This window comes from Heteronotia binoei, chromosome 1 (genome assembly GCF_032191835.1).
Source record: "Heteronotia binoei isolate CCM8104 ecotype False Entrance Well chromosome 1, APGP_CSIRO_Hbin_v1, whole genome shotgun sequence".
Lineage (NCBI taxonomy): Eukaryota > Metazoa > Chordata > Lepidosauria > Squamata > Gekkonidae > Heteronotia > Heteronotia binoei.
This window is the reverse complement of record NC_083223.1, coordinates 16,156,283-16,178,704: the sequence shown is the minus strand read 5'-3', so window position 1 is coordinate 16,178,704 and position 22,422 is coordinate 16,156,283. Positions and strand designations below refer to the sequence as shown.

Genomic DNA, 22,422 nt, shown 5'->3' with positions numbered 1-22,422 from the left:
CTGCTCATCTTCAGATGAAAAATGGCTGAAGAAAATGGCTGCTTTGGAAGATGGACTCTGTGGCACTGTACGTAGAGTTGCCAAGTCCAATTCAAGAAATATCTGGGGACTTTGGGGGTGGAGCCAGGAGACTTTGGGGATGGAGCCAGGAGCGAGGGTGTGGCAAGCATAGCTGAACTCCAAAGGGTGTTCTGGCCATCACATTTAAAGGGACCGCACATTTTTTTAAAAGCCTTCCCTCCATAGGAAATAATGAGGGACAGGGACACCTTCCTTGGGGGCTCATAGGATTGGACCCCCTGGTCCAATTGTTTTGAAACTTGGGGAGAATTTTGGGGAGAGGCACTGGATGCTATGCTGAAAATTCAGTGCATTTATCTCAAAAAACAGCCCCCTCAGAGCCCCAGATACCCGCAGATCAATTCTCCATTATTTCCTATGGGGATAAGACTCCATACAGAATAATATGTATTTATTTAGTAGGCTTATATTCTGTCCTTTCCCATAAACGGTCTCAAGGCGGATCACAACATATAAATAGAGTTCCCAGCCATTTCCCTCCCCCTACTTTCGGATGACCCTGAAGCAGGAGGAGGGTCTCCAAATTGGGGGATCCCCTGCCCCCCAGCTGGGGATTAAAAACAATTATGGGATCACAGTTTGGATGCCTTCGAAAAATACAAAAATAGAACTGTGATTATAAAGGCTACCATACTTTTATTTATAATTTCCAATAAAAGACAATAAAAATAATTTTCCACAGAGCTCATTGTTAATTAAACATACAGCATGAAAATAATAATAATAAAATAATAATAATAATAATAATAATAAACGCCATCAACAAGAGGAAGAGGTTTTGTTCCTGCTCAAAACGATAAACGACTTATAAGAAATTTGGAATTCTTCTTCTTCATGAGGTCTCATTGCTGCATTGCTTACATTTTGAGAGCATTAGGCCAACTTTAGAAGTGATGGCTTTATTCCAGGTAAAAGAAAAATGATTGGCCGCTCCATATAGAGAAGTAAAAAGTAAATTGCAACAATGGGTGGTTCCTACATGGGAGAGTGGTTTGGCCTGCAATAAAATGGAAGGCGTCATTCAAGTTTTTAAAAAGAAATACTGGCTGACTCCTCCACTTTATACAGCTTAACAACAAGAAGAAATTAATAATACTGAAGAAGTGGAAACACGAAACGCGTCTATTATTATTATTTTCATGCTGTATGTTTATGAGCTCTGTGGAAAATTGTTTTTGTTGTCTATTATTGAAAATTATAAGCAAAAGTATGGTAGCCTTTATATCACAGTCGCACCTGTGAATTGGCAACCATAACTGTACCCCAGGCTCCATTCTCAAATCTCCAGAAGTTTCCCAGTCTGAATCTGGCAATCTCAACCAGGGCCGGATCTGGGGCGGGGTGGGGGGGAGGCAGAGGGGGGTGTTTGCCTCGGCCGTCGACAAGGGGGGGGGCCACCAAATTGGATATGTCCATTGTATTCTATGGGACCATAAGATAGAATGGCCCATAAGGGGGCGTCGTTTTTTAATTTTGCCCCCCCTCCCTCAAAAAGCATGTCGATCCGGTCCTGCTCTGAACTTCCGTCAGTTGCTAGGCAACCACAGCAGCCAACACCCTTGCTAAGGGTTTTCTAGTCCTGACTGGGCCCTCGTCCCTTCTTCCCGTGCCTTGCCTGTGCCCCAGCATTTCTCAAGAATTATTAGTCATCGCAACAGTTGCAATACCATCATAACATAATCAACATAACATTAATATTTCATTCCAAAAATCCCCCCGCAAGCACCCTAAACAAGCACCCAGTCACCTAACTGCTACCGCCCAATAGACAACTCCCTCCAAACTTCAGCTACGCATTTTATCCCATCCGCCCAGGGCTTTTTTTTGTAGCAGGAGCTCCTTTGCATATTAGGCCGCACACTCCAGATGCAGCCAATCCTCCAAGAGCTTACAGGGCTCTTAGTACATTGCCTACTGTAAGCTCCAGGAGGATTGGCTACATCAGGGGTGTGTGTGGCCTGATATGCAAAGGAGTTCTTGCTAGAATTCCACCCCTGGGCCAATCAGTAAAGTTGCCAAGTCCAATTCGAGAAATATCTGGGACTTTGGGGGTGGATGCAGGAGCAAGGGTGTGACAAGCATAATCAAACTTCAAAGGGAGTTCTGGCCATCACATTGAAAGGGACCACACTCCTTTCAAATCTCTTCCTTCCACTGGAAATAATGAAGGATAGGGGCACCTTCTTTTGGGGCTCATAGAATTGGACCCTCTTGGTCCAATCTTTTTAAAACTTGGGGGGGGGGGGGGTACTTTGGGGAGAGGCACTGGATGCTATAATGAAATTTGGTGCCTCTACCTCAAAAAACAACCCCCCCCCAGAGCCCCAGATATCCACAGATCAATTCTCCATTATTTTCTAAGGGAATAAGTCGCCATAGGGAGTAATAGAGTTCCCAGCAGACATTCCCCTCCCCTCCCCTCACTTTCTGATGACCCTGAAGCGGGGGGAGGGCCTCCAAACCAGGGGATCCCCTGCCCCCACCTGGGGATTGGCAACCCTATACATCAGGGGTGTGTGGCCTAGTATGCAAAGGAGTTCCTGCTGCAAAAAGAAAAGCCCTGCATCCGTCTCTCCTCCACCCACCCTTGCAGTTCCTCTGACCAGCTCTCTTGTTGCATTCATGAAGTCTTGGCTCAGTTGCGCTCAGCATGTTGCAGAAAGGAAACAACACACAAGGTTATTTCATGTCAGGCTACAGCTGGCTGCAAAAATGAAAATGGGCAAGCAGTTCCTATGGACAACATGCGAGGTAACCACATGAAGAAGAAGAAGACTGTCGATTTATACCTTGCCCTTCTCTCTGAATCAGAGCCTCAGAACAGCTTACAATCTCCCTTATCTTCTTCCCTCACAACAGACACCCTGTGAGGCGGGTGGGGCTGAGAGGGCTCACAGCAGCTGCCCTTTCAAGGACAACTCCTGCGAGAGCTATGGCTGACTCAAGGCCATTCCATCAGGTGCAAGTGGAGGAGTGGGGAATCATACCCTGCTCTCCCAGATAAGAGTGCAAGTGGAGGAGTGGGGAATCATACCCTGCTCTCCCAGATAAGAGTCCGCACACTTAACCACTACACCAAACTGGTATATGTGTCATTGATCTGACTGCATCCTAACCCCACAGAACATCAAAGGAAGTGCATCCCAACCCATGAATTAGGAATAGACATTATCAGTCGACATGACACAGACCCACAACTAGAATATGCATTGGCACACCCTTGATATCATTTGCTATGTAAATGCAGAACCTCGAGGGACTGTTGTCGACTAGTAGAAATGCACTCTTGGGGTTGAATTTAAATGTTTTCCTGCTCGTCATCCCCACAAGCCATGTGAATATGGGCACCGGTGATGTGGTGTTTTGCTATGAACATACTTTCTGTGTCTTTTATTTCTGTCTTGATGTGGGGTTTTATCTGTAGGTTGCCATGGTTTAAAATGTGGGCCCAAAAGTAAGAGCAATGGTCATTGGGCAGACCTCTTTAGCATAACTTATTTGCATATTCTGCCCACACACACCCCCAGCCAAAAGCAACCCGATACAAGAAAGGAGAGCCCTGGGTGAGCGAGGCCTGCTTGGGCTGGCTAGGGATCCAGCCCGAGCAGGCCTCGCTCACCTGGGGCTCTCCTGGGCCACTCCCCTCCCCCAGTCAAAAGGCCAGCAAACCACCCGCCACCCAAAATCACATAAGAAGTGGAGAAAGGGTGGTGTGGGCTTCTCCAGGGGTTAATGAGGGCTGCTGGGGGTGTGGCAAAGCCCCTGGTGGCTGGCTGGCTGCCAGTTTTCCTAATCCGGGGATTGTTATGCAGCTATTCAATGGACAAGGTTGGTGGGGAGGAGGAGGGGGAACCCTCAGAAAAGTTCAGGAGCTGTGCTCCTGTGAGCTCCTGCTGAATCTGAAGTCTGAGTAAAAGAGAGTGTGGCTGGATGGGTGATTGAGCCGTGATATGACTGGATGGTAGCTGTACCCTAGGGGGTTGAGTTAACTCATTTGTTCAGAGGGTTGGTGTGTGAGAGAGAAGAGAGTAGAGTGGGAGAAGAGATTCAGTGAGACACTGGAGAGCGAGGGAAATCTGTGTTCAAGCGGCAGTTGGGGAGGTGAAGGGAATAATAATTCTTTTGTGTGGAAGTTACTAGCCTGTGGCAAGTGAGGAAAATAAGATTTGTGGCTAGGTGTATTTAAGGATCTTTAGAGGAAGGAGGAGGAAGAGGAGGAGGAGAGAGAAAGAGAAGAGGAGGAGGAGACTGGATTAATACCCTGTCCTTCACTACCTAAAGGAGTCTCAGAGTGGCTTACCATCTCCTTTCCCTTCCCCTCCCCACAACAGATACCCAATGAGGTAGGTGGGGCTGAGAGAACTCTGACAGAAACTGCTCTTTCCAGAACAGCTCTGACAGAGTTATGGCTGATCCAAGGTCACTCCAGCAGTTGCATATGGAGGAGTGGGGGATCAAACCCAGTTCTCCCAGATAAGAGTCTGCGTGCTTAACCATTACACCAAACTGGCTCTCCAGGATAACTGTACCCATCTGAAACCATAACACTTATGAACTAGACTGTTGGTGTGTGTGAGAGAAGAAGAGAGTAAAGTGGGAGAAGAGATTTCTGAGGGACACTGAGGGAAATCCGTGTTCTTTGTGGAAGTAATTAGCCTAAGTGGCAACTAAGGGGAATAATTCTTTTGTGTGGCAAGTGAGGAAAATAAGCTTTTGTGGTTAGGTATATTTAAGGAACTTTAGAGGTACATACCCTTTGCAGGGGTACCTAGGGAGCCTTACAAGTCTGAAACAGTTAGAGGATGGAGCTGCAGCTCTGAAACCATTACACTTATTAATCGTACTGTTACCGGAACTATAGAATCATAGAGTTAGAAGGGACCTCCAGGGTCATCTAGTCCAACTGTCAAGCATCAATATTTCCCAATAATCAGCCTTTTGTTATTGAATCAAAAGTTGCTTTATTGTAGAAACTCCATAGCTTTGCCAATTACAGAATCCTTGGAAGTAATGACGTATACAGACTTACTTAGTTACTTTATAGGATAGCTTCAAAGGATAACATACAGATGCAATTTGAGTCACGGGTTCAAAGGTTACTACAAAGTATCTCTTTTATTACTAAGGAACGTTAGTTAATTGAAACATCTCCCTTTCTCATACTTTCTCTGTGAGTAGATAAGACCTGTCTGTGTGAATCTGGGGGAGAGGCACTTCGCACTGTTACCAGCCAAGCTAACCTAAACATCCTTGAGCCAGATGGATTTATTATTGCCCTTAGGTTGTAAAAGAGGGGGGAACAGGAGAGTTTGATATCCTGCTCTTTGTCTGAGGAACCATAATGGCACTCAGAAATATGAACGCTTGACACCAACCTCCTGCACAGTGCAGGAAATTCACAAATAACTCCCCCTAAATTCACAGGATCCGCATTGCAGGGGTCTCCTAATGTTTGGGGGAATATTAGCTCTTAAAGAGACTTCGGCTTGCAAGAGGCGGTAACAGGGTCTTTACACCAATTGTCTACCAGGATTTTTCCTTGGAGAACTCTCAGTATTAACCAGATTGTCGCTTCACCAAGGGATGTTGTTTTATTAATAGGAAAATAATAAAAACAATGCACACATACAGAACATAGATTCACACTGGAGACAAACACACAAGCTAAACAGAAAATACAGGGGTAGAGGAACCATAGCATGGGATGTGAATACGGAAAAGTGGCCCAAATAGAGGATTCTTTTTTTGGGGGGGGGGGGGGGGCAAGTCTCCAGCAAGACAAGACAAGACACAACAAGACACACCCACAATGGGAAGTGCTAGTCTAAATGTAGGCTAAAACGTTATCTGGGGGCATGCTGATGTACCTGCCTACTAAAACAATGTACTGATGGGTCTGCTAAATGGGTCTGCCATAATTGCATCTGAGTGAGAGGATGGGTTTCAGGTGTAAGCAGGAGCTGTTACTATCCCTTGATGTAATTTCTCCAAGAAGGTAAGCATGCTAATGTTTGTGGATCCTAGATTGCTAGAGAGAAAAGGCTACCCCGTCTGGGGATGGCCCATGAATTAAAGTGACAGGATTAAAAGGGAGGAACCAGGGTGTTGGGGTTCGTGAGCTGGGGTGGAATTCTAGCAGGAACTCCTTTGCATATTAGGCCACACACCCCTGATGTAGCCAATCCTCCAATCCTGTTTCTATTTACTCATGAGGGAATTCAATGAGTTACTCATGAGTTGAATTCAATGGGACTTACTGGCAGGTAAATACAGTAAAGATCTGGCTGAAAGGATGCACGCCTAATTGGAAGACACTGCACACAGAGGGACTTTATGTGCCGTCAAGTGGTTTCCAACCAACGTCGACTTACAACCAAATAAACCAGAAGAGGATAGGGCTGTGGGAATGTGTTTCTTTTCTTAGCAGAACTGCTATTCCTTCTTAAAAAGCCCCTTTGACTAAGCTGCAGGGGAGAGGCAGAGAGAGGCAAATTTGGCGACAACGCCAGCAGCAGCCGCACCAGGCAAGTCAGGCAAAGAGCGGCTCAGTTACTGGCTGCTTGTGCAGGCTGGGAAGGCTGCAAGCAGGGGGGAAACCGGGGGTGGGGAGCCAGTCCAGGCCCCAAAGGCATGGGGGCTCATAGCCCAGTGCCTACTTGGCCTAATTATTTATTTTTTAATTTATTTTATTTTATCAAATTTATATCCCGCCCTCCCCTGGTGGGCTCAGGGCAGCAAACGACAGCAAATTAAACAACATAAAACATTAAAAACAGATTACGCAATAAAATCAACCAGTACAATTTACAATCAATAAAAACAAAACGTGCGTTTTTAATTACTCTGAATGTTCTTACTTCAGTTATGACAATTCAGTGGGATTATCGGTGCCGTGAAGTAATAGCTGCCTCCCTTCAGCCTCTAAGGGAAAAGGAAAGGTCCCCTGTGCAAGCACCGGTCGTTTCCGACTCTCGAGTGACGTTGCTTTCACGTTTTCATGGCAGACTTTTTACAGGGTGGTTTGCCATTGCCTTCTCCAGTCTTTTACGCTTCCCCCCCAGCAAGCTGGTGGCTCCTTTTACCGACCTCGGAAGGATGGAGGGCTGAGTCAACCTGGAGCCGGCTACCTGAACCAGCTTCCGCTGGAATCGAACTCAGATCGTGAGCAGAGAGTTCAGACCACAGTATTGCAGTACTGCTGCTTTACCACTCTGCGCCACAGGGCCGCTTCAGCCTCTAAGGAAAGGAAAGGTCCCCTGTGCAAGCACCGGTCGTTTCCGACTCTGGAGTGACGTTGCTTTCATGTTTTCATGGCAGACTTTTTACGGGGTGGTTTGCCATTGCCTTCCAAGGCGAGTTTAAATAATTCAGTTTTGCAGGCCCTGAAGAACTGCGGCAGGTCCCGCAGGGCCCTGACGTCTTCGAGGAGGGCGATCTACAAAGCAGGGCCTATTACTGTAAAGGCTCTGCTCCGGCAATGGACAGTTGAGCCTCTTTTGGTCTGGGGATCTTAAGGAAGTTTTGGGACCCTGAACGAAGTGCTCTCTGGGGCACTTATGAGGTGAGGCTGTCTCGAAGGTAGGCAGGTCACCAGGCCATATAATTGTTAATCCAGCTCTGAGAAGAAGATGGAAAATGATGTAGGCTGGGAAGGCAGATATACTGGAGGAGACTGCCTTATGAATTTGGGGTGGTGCGAAGTTATCATTAGCAAGTCGGTTGAAGAGCCAGCCTCGTTAATATCTCGGAGCCGGCCTTATTAGTTGAAAAACAGGTTGGAGCTGTTGCCAGAAGCGCTTCCTTTCTTATACACCTGATGTGGGAACTGTTTTCCTAGACGCTGCTGATCAGGCCACCTTGATCCCTGCTTCTGTAGCCTCCAGGCTGGGTTGTTGAGACACACCTCACATGGAGGTTGTCCTTAAAGGCAAGCTGGAAATGTCAGTTAAGGGCAGAAGCCGGCTGCTTGCTTATGTAGCTCCCTGCTTTGCGCTTGTAGCTCCAATTTTGAAGCAGTTTCTTGTTGGCTTCTGAGCAGGGGTCGTTTTTCTAGAAAAAATAGGTGGTGGAGCTCCTTAGCATATGCCGCTCCCTCCCAGCCAAAAGCAACCCGATGCAAGGAAGGAGAGCCCCGGGTGAGCGAGGCCTGCTTGGGCTGGCTAGAGATCCAGCCAGCCCAAGCAGGCCTCACTCGTCTGGGGCTCTTCTGGGCTGCCCTCCCCAACAGTCAAAAGGCCAGCAAGCCACCCTCTGCCCAAAATCACATAAGTGAAGAAAGGGTGGCACGGGCTTCTCCAGGGGTTAATGAGGGCTGCTGGGGGTATGGCAAAGCCCCTGGTGGCTGGCTGGCTGCCCACTCTCGTAATCCAGGGATTGTTATGCAGCTGCACCTACTATTCAATGGATAAAGTAGGTGGGGAGGAAAAGGGGGAGCCGTCAGAAAGGTTCAGGAGCTGTGCTCCTGTGAGCTGCTGCTGAATCTGAGGCCTGCTTCTGAGTGTAGTTCAAGATGCTGGTTTGAAGCTCTTTAGTACCTGAGAATTACCTGTGTGAAGGGCTGGCCCCCCAACTCCATTACATTCCTCACAGCAATTTTCCCTTTTAATACTCCCCACCCCTGCCCCACCTGTGACACATTCTGCCTGTCCATTTACTCCTAGGCCTTTTCATTTGCCTCCCCCTGTACTGTGGAATGGATAGCTGCATGCCATTTAGGGATGCCAGCCTCCAGGCGGGACCTGGGGATCCCCTGGAATCACAGCTCATCTCCAGACTACAGAGATCAGTTTCGTGGGGGGTGGGGGCGGAGGAAATGGCTGCTATGGAGGGTGGACTCTATGGAATTGTACTCCACCAAAGTCCCTGTCCTCCCCAAATCTCCAGAAGTTTCCCAATCTGGATCGAGCTACTCAGCGCCCCCACCCTCAGCCCATACTTGCTTGCTCAGAAATAGGGATGCCACCCTCCAGGTGGGAGCTGGGGATCCTCTGAACATACAGCTCATCTTCAGACAACAGAAATCAGTTTCCCTGGAGAAAATGGATGCTTTGAATGGTGGTCTCCACAGCGCTGTATCCCACTGAGCTCCCTGTTCTCTCAGGCTCCACCCCCAACCCGTTGCTGGCACCCCGACCCCCACCCCGACCCTGCCAGCTGCCAGGGGGCACTTCACACAACCGCCGGCATTGTCTTCTCTTCCTCAGACCTTTCATTTGCAACAGGCTTCTCCAGGGCTCCTTTTGTAGAAAAAGCCCAGCATGTTAGGCCACACCCCCTGACATCACCATTGTTTCACACAGGGTCTTTTGTATAAAATTCAGCAGGGACTCATTTGCATATTAGGCCACATCCCCTGACACCAAGCCACTGGTTTGTGGCTTTATTTATTTATTTTATTTATTTATTTATATTAAGATTTATACCCCGCCCTTCTCACCTAGGTGTCTCAGGGCGGCTTACAACACAATAATTAAAACAATTTCAGTTTAAACAATTAAAATACCATTAAACCATAATTTAGTAAAAACAAGATAGAATAAAAATAAAAACCGGCGGGCCTATAGATACATTTTTTCATCCAGGATATTTTACATTGTCAGTTAATATCATAGGCCTGCCGGAAGAGGACTGTCTTACAGGCCCTGCGGAATTGCCCTAGATCCCGCAGGGCCCGCACCTCCTCCGGCAGCTGGTTCCACCAATAAGGTGCCGTTATTGAGTAGGCCCGATCCCTGGTGGATTTTAGGCGGGCTTCCTTTGGCCCGGGGACTACCAACAGGTTTTGTGAACCTGAACGTAGTACTCTCTGGGGAACGTGTGGGAAGAGACGGTCCCTAAGGTAGGCAGGTCCTAGGCCATATAGGGCTTTAAAGGTCATAACCAACACCTTGTACCGGACTCGGAATATTACTGGCAGCCAGTGCAGACCCTGGAGCCCCGGTCGAATGTGCTCCCATCTTAAAAGAAGACCTTTTAAAATTGAACATACCGTTTAAAGCAAGGGTGTCAAACATGCAGCCCGGGGGCCGAATCAGGCCCTTGAGCACTTAGCTGTCATCTGCTTCCTTCTCTCTCTCTTGCTTACTTCTGCATAACAGCTTGCTTTGTAAGGTTTATTTGTATGAGGTGGCCCATGACCGATTTGTGAGTCATCCTCGGCTGTGTAGGATAAGCAGGGTATAAATGTTTTCGATAAATAAATAAAGCGGCAGGTAGTGAGAGCTGAGGATGTCCTGCCTAGGTGGAAAAAAGAAGGGAGGGGTGAGTTCCCATTCCCCAGAAGACACCAACTGGACATGAAAATTGAGCAAACGGAAATGAGTGAAAGGAACAGGGAACCTCTTGGAATGTACATAGTATAGTAGCTGGAGCAGAGGTCTGTGAACTTTTAAAGCATGCTGGCACCTTTGAATTCTGACATGGGCCAAGGGGGTCCCCTCAAAATGGCTGCTGCAAGAGGCGGAGCCAAACAGGAAACATCAGGCCTGAGGGCAAGCGTAACTCTAATAGTCACTCTTCACCATTTCAGTTTAGCAGAAGACCTTTTAAAATTGAACATACCGTTTAAAGCAAGGGTGTCAAACATGCAGCCCGGGGGCCGAATCAGGCCCTTGAGCACTTAGCTGTCATCTGCTTCCTTCTCTCTCTCTTGCTTACTTCTGCATAACAGCTTGCTTTGTAAGGTTTGCTCAATCGCACAAGAGCTACAGAGCAAAATCTCTATTCTCTCCATTGGCTGAGGCTCCTCCCTTGGGGAGGAAGGGGGAGGGGGAGAGAGAGCTTGCTTTGCCAGGGACTCTCAATTGCACAGCAGAGCTACTGAGCCAAGCCTCTCTTCTGTCTATTGGCTGAGGCTCCTCTCGCTCCTGGTCTCTTGGGGAAGGAAGGAAAGAGCCAGAGCTCCCTTTGCCCATTTCCTTGGATCCCATGGGAGAGATACAAAGAAAGCACCTTTAAGACCAATGAGTACTAATGTTTTAAGCATGTTTTATTTTAATTATTTTTTAAAAAACATTTAATTGTGTTTGTATAAAGGATACATCCTTTATACAATTTATATCTCTGCTACCTAATCTTAAATGGGTATACATACGGCCCGGCCCAACATGGCTCGGCCCAACAAAGTCTCATTAATGTCAGATCCAGCCCTCATAACAAATGAGTTTGACACCCCTGGTTTAAAGAAACACATTTTCTTACATCCCGCCCCCCAGTTACCCTCAGTGAATATAGTCATGATGTGGTGTCACTGAAGCAACTTTTTAAAAATCTGAAAAGCCAATCAGAAGCTCTGCTAGGCAAAACCTCCACCTGGCCTCACCCATTTTGGAATTACTTGGCAGGTAGTCAGCAGGTGTCGTGGCGCCCGGGGGCACCAGGCTGGGGACTCCTGTCCTGGAGTATCAGATCTTGCAGCGCTAGGGTTGCCGAGTCCAATTCAAGAAATATCTGGGGTCTTTGGAAATGGAGCCAGGAGACTTTGGGGGTGGGGCCAGGAGACTTTGGGGTGGAGTCAGGAGAAAAGTTGTGACAAGCATAATTGAACTCCAAAGGGAGTTCTGGCCACCACATTTAAAGGGACTGCACACCTTTTAAACACCTTCTCTCCATTGGAAATAATGAAGGATAGGGGCATCTTCTTTTGGGGCTCATAGAATTGAACCCTCTGGTCAAATCCTTTTGAAACTTGGGGGGCGTTTTGAGAAGAGGCCTGAGATGCTATGCTGCAAATTTGGTTCAAAACACCCCCCCCCATCAGTTCTCCATTATACCCTATGGGAATCGGTTTCCATAGGGAATAATGGAGTGCCCAGCAGACATTTCCCCACCCCCTGGCTTTCTGATGACCCTGAAGCGGGGGGAGGGCCTCCAAACCTGGGGATTGGCAACCCTATTCACCTGCCCCCACCTGGGGATTAAAAAAACAGCCCCCCCCGATACCCATGGATCAATTCTCCATTATACCCTATGGGAATTAGTCTCCATAGGGAATAATGGAGTGCAATCCTATTCAGAACCCCCCCCCCCCCCCAAATCACATATGAATCCGACCTGGGTCAGGAGGACTTTCTGATGATCCTGAAGCAGGGGGAGTGTGTCCAGTCACCACTAGGGTTGCCAAGTCCAGTTCAAGGAATGTCTGGGGACTTTGGGGGTGGAGCCAGGAGACTTTGGGGGTGGAGCCCAGAGCAAGGTTGTGAGAAGCATAACTGAACTCCAAAGGGAGTTCCGGCCATCACATTTAAAGGGACCACACACCTTTTCAATGTCATTCCTTCATTTGGAAATAAGGATGGGACATCTTCTTTGGGGGCTCATAGAATAGGACCCCCTGGTCCAATCTTTTTGAAACTTGGAGGGTCTTTTGGGGAGAGTCACCAGATGATATGCTGAAAAATTGGTGCCTCTGCCTAAGAGGCCCAGATCAATTCTCCACTATCCCCTATGGAAATTCATCTCCATAGCACAGGGGTGGCCAAACTTGCTTCAACTAAGAGCCACATGGAATAAATGCCAGATGTCTGCGAGCCACAGGACATGAACGTCAGGTGTTTGAGAGCCGCAAGGCAGAGAAGAAGAGAGGGAGAGAAGAAGGAAAGCAAATAGGTGGAGGAGGGAGAGGTAGAAAGAAAGCAATTTATCTTTACATGCATTCTCCAAGCTGCCAGTTAGCTCGGCTTGGAGAAATGATTTCAAGAGACAAATGCTGTCTCCAAGCTGGCCAGCCGGGCAGTGGGGGCTTCAAGAGCCACACAATATGTGTGAAAGAGCCACATGTGGCTCCCAAGCCACAGTTTGGCCTAGGGTTGCTAATCCCCAGGTGGGGGCAGGGGATCCCCCGGTTTGGAGGCCCTCCCCCCGCTTCAGGGTCATCAGAAAGCAGGGGAGGCGGAGGGAAGTGTCTGCTGGGCACTCCATTATTCCCTATGGAGACTTATTCCCATAGAAAATAATGGAGAATCGATCCACTGGTATCTGGGGCTCGGGGGGGGGCTGTTTTTTGAGATAGAGGCACCAAATTTTCAACATAGCATCCAGTCCCTCTCCCCAGAATACCCTCCAAGTTTCAAAAAGATTGCAACAGGGGGGTCCAATTCTATGAGCCCCCAAAGAAGGTGCCCCTATCCCTCATTATTTCCTATGGAAGAAAGGCATTTAAAAGGTGTGCGGTCGCTTTAAATGTGAGGGCCAGAACTCCCTTTGGTGTTCAATGATGCTCATCACACCCAGGGCTTTTTATGTAGAAAAAGCCCAGCAGGAACTCATCTGCATATTAGGCCACAACCCCTGACGTTACCATTGTTTTACACAGGGCTTTTTGTAGAAAAAGCCCAGCAAGAGCTCATCTGCATATTAGGATACACCCCTGACACCAAGTCAGCCGAAACTGCGTTCCTGTGCGTTCCTGCTTTTAAAAAAGCCCTGGTCACATCTTTGCTCCTGGCTCCACCCCCCCCCCGAAGTCCTCTGGCTCCACCCCCAAAGTCTCCTGGCTCCACCCCACCAAAGTCTCCTGGCTCCACCCCACCAAAGTCCCCTGGCTTCACCCCCAAAGTCTCCTGGCTCTACCCCACCAAAGTTCCCTGGCTCTACCACCAAAGTCTCCTGGCTCCACCCCAAAGTCCCCTGGCTCCACCCCACCAAAGTCCCCTGGCTTCACCCCCAAAGTTCCCTGGCTCCATCCCCAAAGTCTCCTGGCTCCACCCCACCAAAGTCCCCTGGCTCCACCCCACCAAAGTCCCTGGCTTCACCCCCAAAGTCTCCTGGCTCTACCCCACCAAAGTTCTCTGGCTCTACCACCAAAGTCTCCTGGCTCCACCCCCTAAGTCCCCTGGCTCCACCCCACCAAAGTCCCCTGGCTTCACCCCCAAAGTTCCCTGGCTCCATCCCCAAAGTCTCCTGGCTCCACCCCCTAAGTCCCCTGGCTCCACCCCACCAAAGTCCCCTGGCTTCACCCCCAAAGTTCCCTGGCTCCATACCCAAAGTCTCCTGGCTCCACCCCCAAAGTCCCCTGGCTCCACCCCACCAAAGTCCCCTGGCTTCACCCCCAAAGTTCCCTGGCTCCATCCCCAAAGTCTCCTGGCTCCACCCCACCAAAGTCCCCTGGCTCCACCCCACCAAAGTCCCTGGCTTCACCCCCAAAGTCTCCTGGCTCTACCCCACCAAAGTTCCCTGGCTCTACCACCAAAGTCTCCTGGCTCCACCCCAAAGTCCCCTGGCTCCACCCCACCAAAGTCCCTGGCTTCACCCCCAAAGTCTCCTGGCTCTACCCCACCAAAGTTCCCTGGCTCTACCACCAAAGTCTCCTGGCTCCACCCCAAAGTCCCCTAGCTCCACCCCCAAAGTCACCTGGCTCCACCCCCAAAGCCCCCTGGCTGCACCTCCAAAGTCCCCAGACATTTCTTGAATTGGACTTGGCAGCCCCAGTTTGGCCACCCCTGCCATAGGGAATAACGGAGTGCCCAGCAGACATTTCCCTCCCCGCCCCCCGAAGGGGGTGGGGGAGGCCTCCAAACCGGGGGATCCCCTGCCCCCACCTGGGGAGTGGCAACCCTCGCCTTGCCCAGCTCTCCCCTCCGGCAAGCGGCGGGGGCGGGAAAAGCAGGGGAGGGGAGGGGAGGGGAGGCCGGGCCTGCCGCTTCCCTCCCTCCCTCCCTCCGGGCCTGGCGGGGCCACCCGGCGCGCCTATATCAAGCGGGCTCCCTTCCTCCAGCCGCGCAGCCGAGCTTCTCCCTCCTGCCCGTCGCGCTGAGGGAAGCGCCTGAGGTAGGGGTCGCGGTCGCGGACGGAAGTCAGGAAGGAAGCCGCCGAAGGGGGCGCCTCATTCGGCCATTGGCGGGCGCCGCTCGGCCTCTTCCCCTCCCAGGCAGCCCGTGGCCAGAAATGGTCCTTTCTCATAAGCAGGCCCGACGCGAGGGGGGCAAATAAGCAGGGGGGCTTCTTCCCCTTCACGGGCCCTCTGGGGCGGGAGGGAGGGGGCAGCCCTCTGGGTCTGGAGCAGCAGGACAAAGGGGGGGGGGGGGGGTCAAGCGGCACCTGCAAGACCAGCAAAGGTACAATCAGCCCCTGGAAGGCGGAATCTTGGTCTCCTCCAGCCTTGAATTTTAAGGTCTCCAAGGGCTCAGCTGTGTATATTGTATTACTTGTAGCATAGGGAAAAAGGAAAGGAAAGGTCCCCTGTGCAAGCGCCAGTGGTTTCCAATTCTGGGGTGACGTTGCTTTCACAATGTTTTCGCGGCAGACTTTTTACGGGGTGCTTTGCCATTGCCTTCCCCAGTCATCTACACTTTCCCCTTTTTACGGGGTGGTTTGCCATTGCCTTCCCCAGTCATCTACGCTTCCCCCTTTTTACGGGGTGGTTTGCCATTGCCTTCCCCAGTCATCTACGCTTTCCCCTTTTTGCGGGGTGCTTTGCCATTGCCTTCCCCAGTCATCTACGCTTTCCCCTTTTTACGGGGTGGTTTGCCATTGCCTTCCCCAGTCATCTACGCTTTCCCCTTTTTACGGGGTGGTTTGCCATTGCCTTCCTCAGTCATCTGCGCTTTCCCCTTTTTACGGGGTGGTTTGCCATTGCCTTCCCCAGTCATCTACGCTTCCCCCTTTTTACGGGGTGGTTTGCCATTGCCTTCCCCAGTCATCTGCGCTTTCCCCTTTTTACGGGGTGGTTTGCCATTGCCTTCCCCAGTCATCTACGCTTTCCCCTTTTTACGGGGTGGTTTGCCATTGCCTTCCCCAGTCATCTACGCTTTCCCCTTTTTACGGGGTGCTTTGCCATTGCCTTCCCCAGTCATCTACGCTTTCCCCTTTTTGCGGGGTGCTTTGCCATTGCCTTCCCCAGTCATCTACGCTTCCCCCTTTTTACGGGGTGGTTTGCCATTGCCTTCCCCAGTCATCTACGCTTTCCCCTTTTTACAGGGTGTTTTGCCATTGCCTTCCCCAGTCATCTACGCTTTCCCCTTTTTGCGGGGTGCTTTGCCATTGCCTTCCCCAGTCATCTACGCTTTCCCCTTTTTACGGGGTGGTTTGCCATTGCCTTCCTCAGTCATCTGCGCTTTCCCCTTTTTACGGGGTGGTTTGCCATTGCCTTCCCCAGTCATCTACGCTTCCCCCTTTTTACGGGGTGGTTTGCCATTGCCTTCCCCAGTCATCTACGCTTTCCCCTTTTTACGGGGTGGTTTGCCATTGCCTTCCCCAGTCATCTGCGCTTTCCCCTTTTTACGGGGTGGTTTGCCATTGCCTTCCCCAGTCATCTACGCTTTCCCCTTTTTGCGGGGTGCTTTGCCATTGCCTTCCCCAGTCATCTACGCTTTCCCCTTTTTACGGGGTGGTTTGCCATTGCCTTCCTCAGTCATCTGCGCTTTCCCCTTTTTACGGGGTGGTTTGCCATTGCCTTCCCCAGTCATCTACGCTTCCCCCTTTTTACGGGGTGGTTTGCCATTGCCTTCCCCAGTCATCTGCGCTTTCCCCTTTTTACGGGGTGGTTTGCCATTGCCTTCCCCAGTCATCTACACTTTCCCCTTTTTACGGGGTGGTTTGCCATTGCCTTCCCCAGTCATCTACGCTTCCCCCTTTTTACGGGGTGGTTTGCCATTGCCTTCCCCAGTCATCTACGCTTTCCCCTTTTTGCGGGGTGCTTTGCCATTGCCTTCCCCAGTCATCTACACTTTCCCCTTTTTACGGGGTGGTTTGCCATTGCCTTCCCCAGTCATCTACGCTTTCCCCTTTTTACGGGGTGGTTTGCCATTGCCTTCCCCAGTCATCTGCCCTTTCCCCTTTTTACGGGGTGGTTTGCCATTGCCTTCCCCAGTCATCTGCCCTTTCCCCCTTTTTACGGGGTGGTTTGCCATTGCCTTCCCCAGTCATCTGCCCTTTCCCCTTTTTGCGGGGTGCTTTGCCATTGCCTTCCCCAGTCATCTGCGCTTTCCCCTTTTTACGGGGTGGTTTGCCATTGCCTTCCTCAGTCATCTGCGCTTTCCCCTTTTTACGGGGTGGTTTGCCATTGCCTTCCCCAGTCATCTACGCTTCCCCCTTTTTACGGGGTGGTTTGCCATTGCCTTCCCCAGTCATCTGCGCTTTCCCCTTTTTACGGGGTGGTTTGCCATTGCCTTCCCCAGTCATCTACACTTTCCCCTTTTTACGGGGTGGTTTGCCATTGCCTTCCCCAGTCATCTACGCTTCCCCCTTTTTACGGGGTGGTTTGCCATTGCCTTCCCCAGTCATCTACGCTTTCCCCTTTTTGCGGGGTGCTTTGCCATTGCCTTCCCCAGTCATCTACACTTTCCCCTTTTTACGGGGTGGTTTGCCATTGCCTTCCCCAGTCATCTACGCTTTCCCCTTTTTACGGGGTGGTTTGCCATTGCCTTCCCCAGTCATCTGCCCTTTCCCCTTTTTACGGGGTGGTTTGCCATTGCCTTCCCCAGTCATCTGCCCTTTCCCCCTTTTTACGGGGTGGTTTGCCATTGCCTTCCCCAGTCATCTGCCCTTTCCCCTTTTTGCGGGGTGCTTTGCCATTGCCTTCCCCAGTCATCTGCGCTTTCCCCTTTTTACGGGGTGGTTTGCCGTTGCCTTCCCCAGTCATCTGCCCTTTCCCCTTTTTACGGGGTGGTTTGCCATTGCCTTCCTCAGTCATCTGCCCTTTCCCCTTTTTACGGGGTGGTTTGCCATTGCCTTCCTCAGTCATCTGCGCTTTCCCCTTTTTACGGGGTGGTTTGCCATTGCCTTCCTCAGTCATCTGCCCTTTCCCCTTTTTACGGGGTGGTTTGCCATTGCCTTCCTCAGTCATCTGCGCTTTCCCCTTTTTACGGGGTATTTTGTTGTTGCCTTCCCCAGTAATCTGCCCTTTCCCCTTTTTACGGGGTGGTTTGCCATTGCTTTCCTCAGTCATCTACACTTTCCCCCCAGCAAGCTGGGGACTCATTTTCCCGACCTCGGGGCTCTTCATCCGTAGCATGACTTAGCTCTGATTTGATTTGAAATATATAATGTAAAGCTAACAGAATGAGCTAAGATGAACTTGTGAATTTTATAGATTTTATTATTTAATCTTTTGAGAGAAGAACGAAGGAAGAAGATGAAGAAAACATGACGATATGATGTTTGTGATATTAAGTTTGTACAGTGCAAAAGATTTTGTTGGAGTTGTTAATTTTTAAATTCTTCCTTCGATAAAGAAAGAAAAAGCAGAAAACAAACATAAAACCAAGGAAGTTTTATTCAGAATGTAAGCTTTCGTGTGCTCTAAGCACACTTCATCAGACAATAGTAAGGAACGGCAAGCACTAACTAACAAACACCAGACCCCAACTCATGAGTCTTTTAATCTGCTAAAAAAAAAAGCATTTTCATGACTCTGCATACTAGCCCATGGCCCACTTTCTCTATATTTAGGACTGCTTGCCATTCCTTACTATTGTCCGATGAAGCATGCTTAGAGCACGCGAAAGCTTACATTCTGAGTAAAACTTGGTTGGTCTTAAAGGTGCCGCTGGACTCCTGCTTTGTGACAATGGAGGTTTGCCTTTCTTTCCCTGAGAGGAGAGAATCAGAATGCCATATTTATTGACTTTGTTTAGAGAAGGGGTGGCCAAACATGTTTAACATAAGAGCCACATAGAATCAATGTCAGATGTTTGAGAGCCGCAAGACATGAACGTCAGATGCTGGAAGGAAGGAAAATAGATGGGGGGAGGGAGAGGTGGAAAGAAAGCAACTTTAAATGTATTCCCCAAGGCCACCGGTTGGCTTGGTTGGCAAAGTGATTCAAAGAGACAAATGCCTTCACCAAGCTGGCCATCAGGGCAGTGGGGGTGTCGAGAGCCACGCAATACGTGTGAAAGAGCCACACGTGGCTCCCGAGCCGCAGTTTGGCCACCTCTAGTTTATAGCCTTTCTGCCCAGGGAGGGAGCAAAACCAGCATCCGTTTCTCATTCTGTCCATTTTACTATCACAACAACCCTGCGAGGTCAACTAGGGGAAGTGAGCATGACTGGCATTAAAATGTAAAAATGGGAAATAAAGCCGGAGAGTGTCTGCCAGTGATAGGCTGATGATGGTGGGCAGGTGAAGTCATTCAATCAATGCTTTTTTCTTTCCCTGAGAAGATAAATTTTGCAACCAATTCTCCCTGTAAGCTGCGGAGTCTTGTGAGCAAAAATTCTACTCTGTGAGCTGCAGGCATTGAAGTGGTGAGCTGTTGCATAAGTTAGTTTGCTCTGGGGCCATTTTTCCTGAGCTAAGGCAAAAATGTGTGAGCCGGAGGCTAAAAAAACTGTGAGCTAGCTCACACTAACTCAGCTTAGAGGGAACACTGTTTGCAACCCCACCACCAGTGGGTCTTGTGCCTTCTGAAGGTTGCCAATTCTGGGTTGAGAAATATCTGGAGATTTGGGGGAGGAACCTGGAGAGGGTAGGGTCTGGGGACTGGCAGGATTCCATGGGCCATGATTCCATGCATCCCACCCTCCAAAACTGCCATTGTATCCTGATCTCTGTCATCTGAACGTTCAGTTGTAATTTGGGAGACCTCTAGCCCATGGGTGGCCAAACTTGATTAACGTAAGAGCCATATAGAATGAACATCAGATGTCTGAGAGCTGTAAAACATGAAGGGAGGGAGGAAAATAGATGATGAGAGGAAGGAGAGAGAGGCAGAAAGAAAGCAACTTTAACTTTAAATGCATTTTCCAAGCTGCTAGCTGGCTTGAAGAAGTGATTTAAAGACAGAAATGCCTTCTCTGTGCTGACTGATGGGGTTGGGGTGGGGGAGGCTTCAAGAGCCACACAATGTGCGTGAAAGAGCCACGTATGCCTCCCGAGTCTCAAGTTTGGCCACCCCTGCTCTCGCCCTTGCTTGGAAGTTAGCAAATGTAAGGATTTGTTCATCTCCTCCATTTTATCATCACCCTGTGAGGTCACCTAGGTGGAGGGTAGATGACTGGCAACTGTATTAAAATGTAAAACCAGGATGTGTCTGCCAGGGGAAAAGACTGGTCATGGTGGACTGGTAAAGTCATTCATTCAGTGGAATCTGATTGCCTCCGTCCCTTACAGTCTTGTTATGAAAGAAAAGTTTGAACTAAGTGGCACCTTTAAAACCAGCAAAGTTTAATTCTGAGAATAAGCTTTTGGGTGCTTGCATGCTTTTTCAGATGCCTTGTTGTGAATAAGTGTCTTGTGCAGATCAAAATTCTGCTTTGCAGTAGCATTTAACTCATGAGTGGGTATAATATGGGTGACTGAAATTATTTTTCCACTGACAGGGCGCAAAGAAGTCTATTTGGTCTATCCATGGAGCTGTAAAAAGGTAGTCAGTCATGAGCCGATAGGTTTATCTGTTTCAGACTCAGTTTGAGGCATGGATTCCCTCATCTGTGCTAATACACTGAGGCCGCTGAAAGATCTCAGTAAGACTTAAGGTAAAGGTAGTCCCTTGTGCAAGCACCAGTCGTTTCTGACTCTGGGGTGACATTTTATGACGTTTTCACGGCAGACTTTTTACGGGGTAATTTGCCATTGCCTTCCTCAGTCATCTACACTTTTCCCCCAGCAAGCTGGGTGCTCATTTTACTGACATCGGAAGGATGGAAGGCTGAGTCAACCTCAAGCCGGCTACCTGAACCCAGCTTCTGCCGGGATTGAACTCAGGTCATGAGCAGAGTTTAGGACTGCAGTACTGCAGCTTTACCACTCTGCGCCACAGGGCTCCTCAGTAAGAGTTCTGAGCAAATATGCATGAGACTTGTCCTTCCCTTTCTGCAATATTCTGGAAAAAAAACCCTTATAACTATGTGATTTTTTTTTAAGGGATACTGTTCGTTTTACTTTAATTCTGAGGGTGGAACTATTCTAAAAGTTAACCTTGCCTTCCATTTCTTATTCTTGGCAGCAGGAAATGTTTAATGCAGAGGGAGATCATTTACAGAAAGACCTCACTATCATTTCTTGTGTGGGAGGCATTTATCAGGTACAAAGGGCAACAATAGATCTTACTTGTGATGCATCTATTTAAAAATAACTGAAAACACCCACGAATTGAAATACAGAACTGAGAATGGACAGTTTATCATAAGGCAGTATTGAACGAAGGAGGAGAAAAGCTCATTTGCCACTCTGTTTACTCGCTGGGGAGAATGAGTGCGTGTGTAAATGAAACCAATAAATAAAATTTAGTTTGGTTTAAAACCCTGAAAATACAAATGATGACTAGGGTTTTTTTGTTTGTGATATTAAAGCCAGAATGGCCTTTTGGCTCCTTTGCTAAAGGCAGTGACTGAAATTAGGGTTGGCAGGTCCCCGCTCTGACCCCCGGTGGGGATTTGGGTTGCCAGCTTTAGGTTGGGGAACTGTTGGAGATTTGAGGGTGGAAGCTGAGAAGGACAGAGACCTCAGTGGGGTACAGTGCCATAAGAACATAAGAGAAGCCATGTTGGATCAGGCCAATGGCTCATCCAGCCCAACACTCTGTGTCACAGAAGAACATAAGAGAAGCCATGTTGGATCAGGCCAATGGTCCATCCAGTCCAACACTCTGTGTTACACAGTGGCCAAAAAAAACAGGTGCCACCAGGAGGTTCTTCAGTGGAGCCAGGACACTAGAAGTTCTCACACTGTTGTCCCTTCCAAGCACTAAGAATACAGAGCATCACTTGCCCCAGACAGAGTTCCAACAATACGCTGTGGCTAATAGCCACTGATGGACCTCTGCTTCTTAGGTTTATCCAATCCCCTCTTGAAGCTGGCTATGCTTGCAGCCACCGCAGCCGCTTGTAGAGTCCACCCTCTAACTCAGGGGTGTTGAACTCATTTGTTATGAGATCCAGATCTGACATAAATGAGACCTTGTCAGGCCAGGCCATGTGTGTTCCTATTTAAGATTAAGTAGCAGAGATATAAACTTCATAAAGGCACATATATAAAAATAAAACATGCTTAAAACATTAGCACTCATTGGCCTTAATGGTGCTTTCTTTGTATTTCTCCCATGGGATCCAGGGAACTGGGCAAAGAAAGCTCTGGCTCTTTCCTTCCCTCCCCAGGGGACCAGGAGGGGGAGGAGCCTCAGCCGGTAGAAGAAAGAGAGGCTTGGCTCAGTAGCTCTGCTGTGCAATTGAGGGAGCCTGGCAAAACAAGTTCTCCTCCCTGGCCCTTCCTCCACAAGGGAGGAGCCTCAGCCAATGGAGAAAATAGAGGTTTTGCTCCATAGCTCCTGTGTGATTGAGCAAGCCTTGCAAAGCAAGCTGTTATGCAGAAAGAAGCAAGAGAGAGGGAGAAGGAAGCTGATGACAGCCAGTTGTTTGGGGGCCTGATAGGAGCCCTCTGGGGGCCTGATTCGGCTCATGGAC

At 49.2% G+C, this 22,422-nt stretch overlaps 1 protein-coding gene across 2 annotated transcripts in view; it reads left to right on the top strand.

Annotated features, from left to right (window-relative positions):
* The first annotated feature begins 14,755 nt into the window (after positions 1-14,755).
* Positions 14,756-22,422, top strand: part of PLA2G7 (phospholipase A2 group VII) — a 63,210-nt gene continuing 55,543 nt past the window's right edge. The window contains exons 1-2 of one of the 2 annotated variants that reach the window (XM_060257729.1): positions 14,799-14,847; positions 20,341-20,384. The gene's annotated coding sequence lies outside the window, so the exon portion shown is untranslated. Of the gene's footprint in view, positions 14,848-20,340; positions 20,385-22,422 lie in introns of both variants that reach the window. The other variant, XM_060257737.1, reaches the window with a different exon arrangement.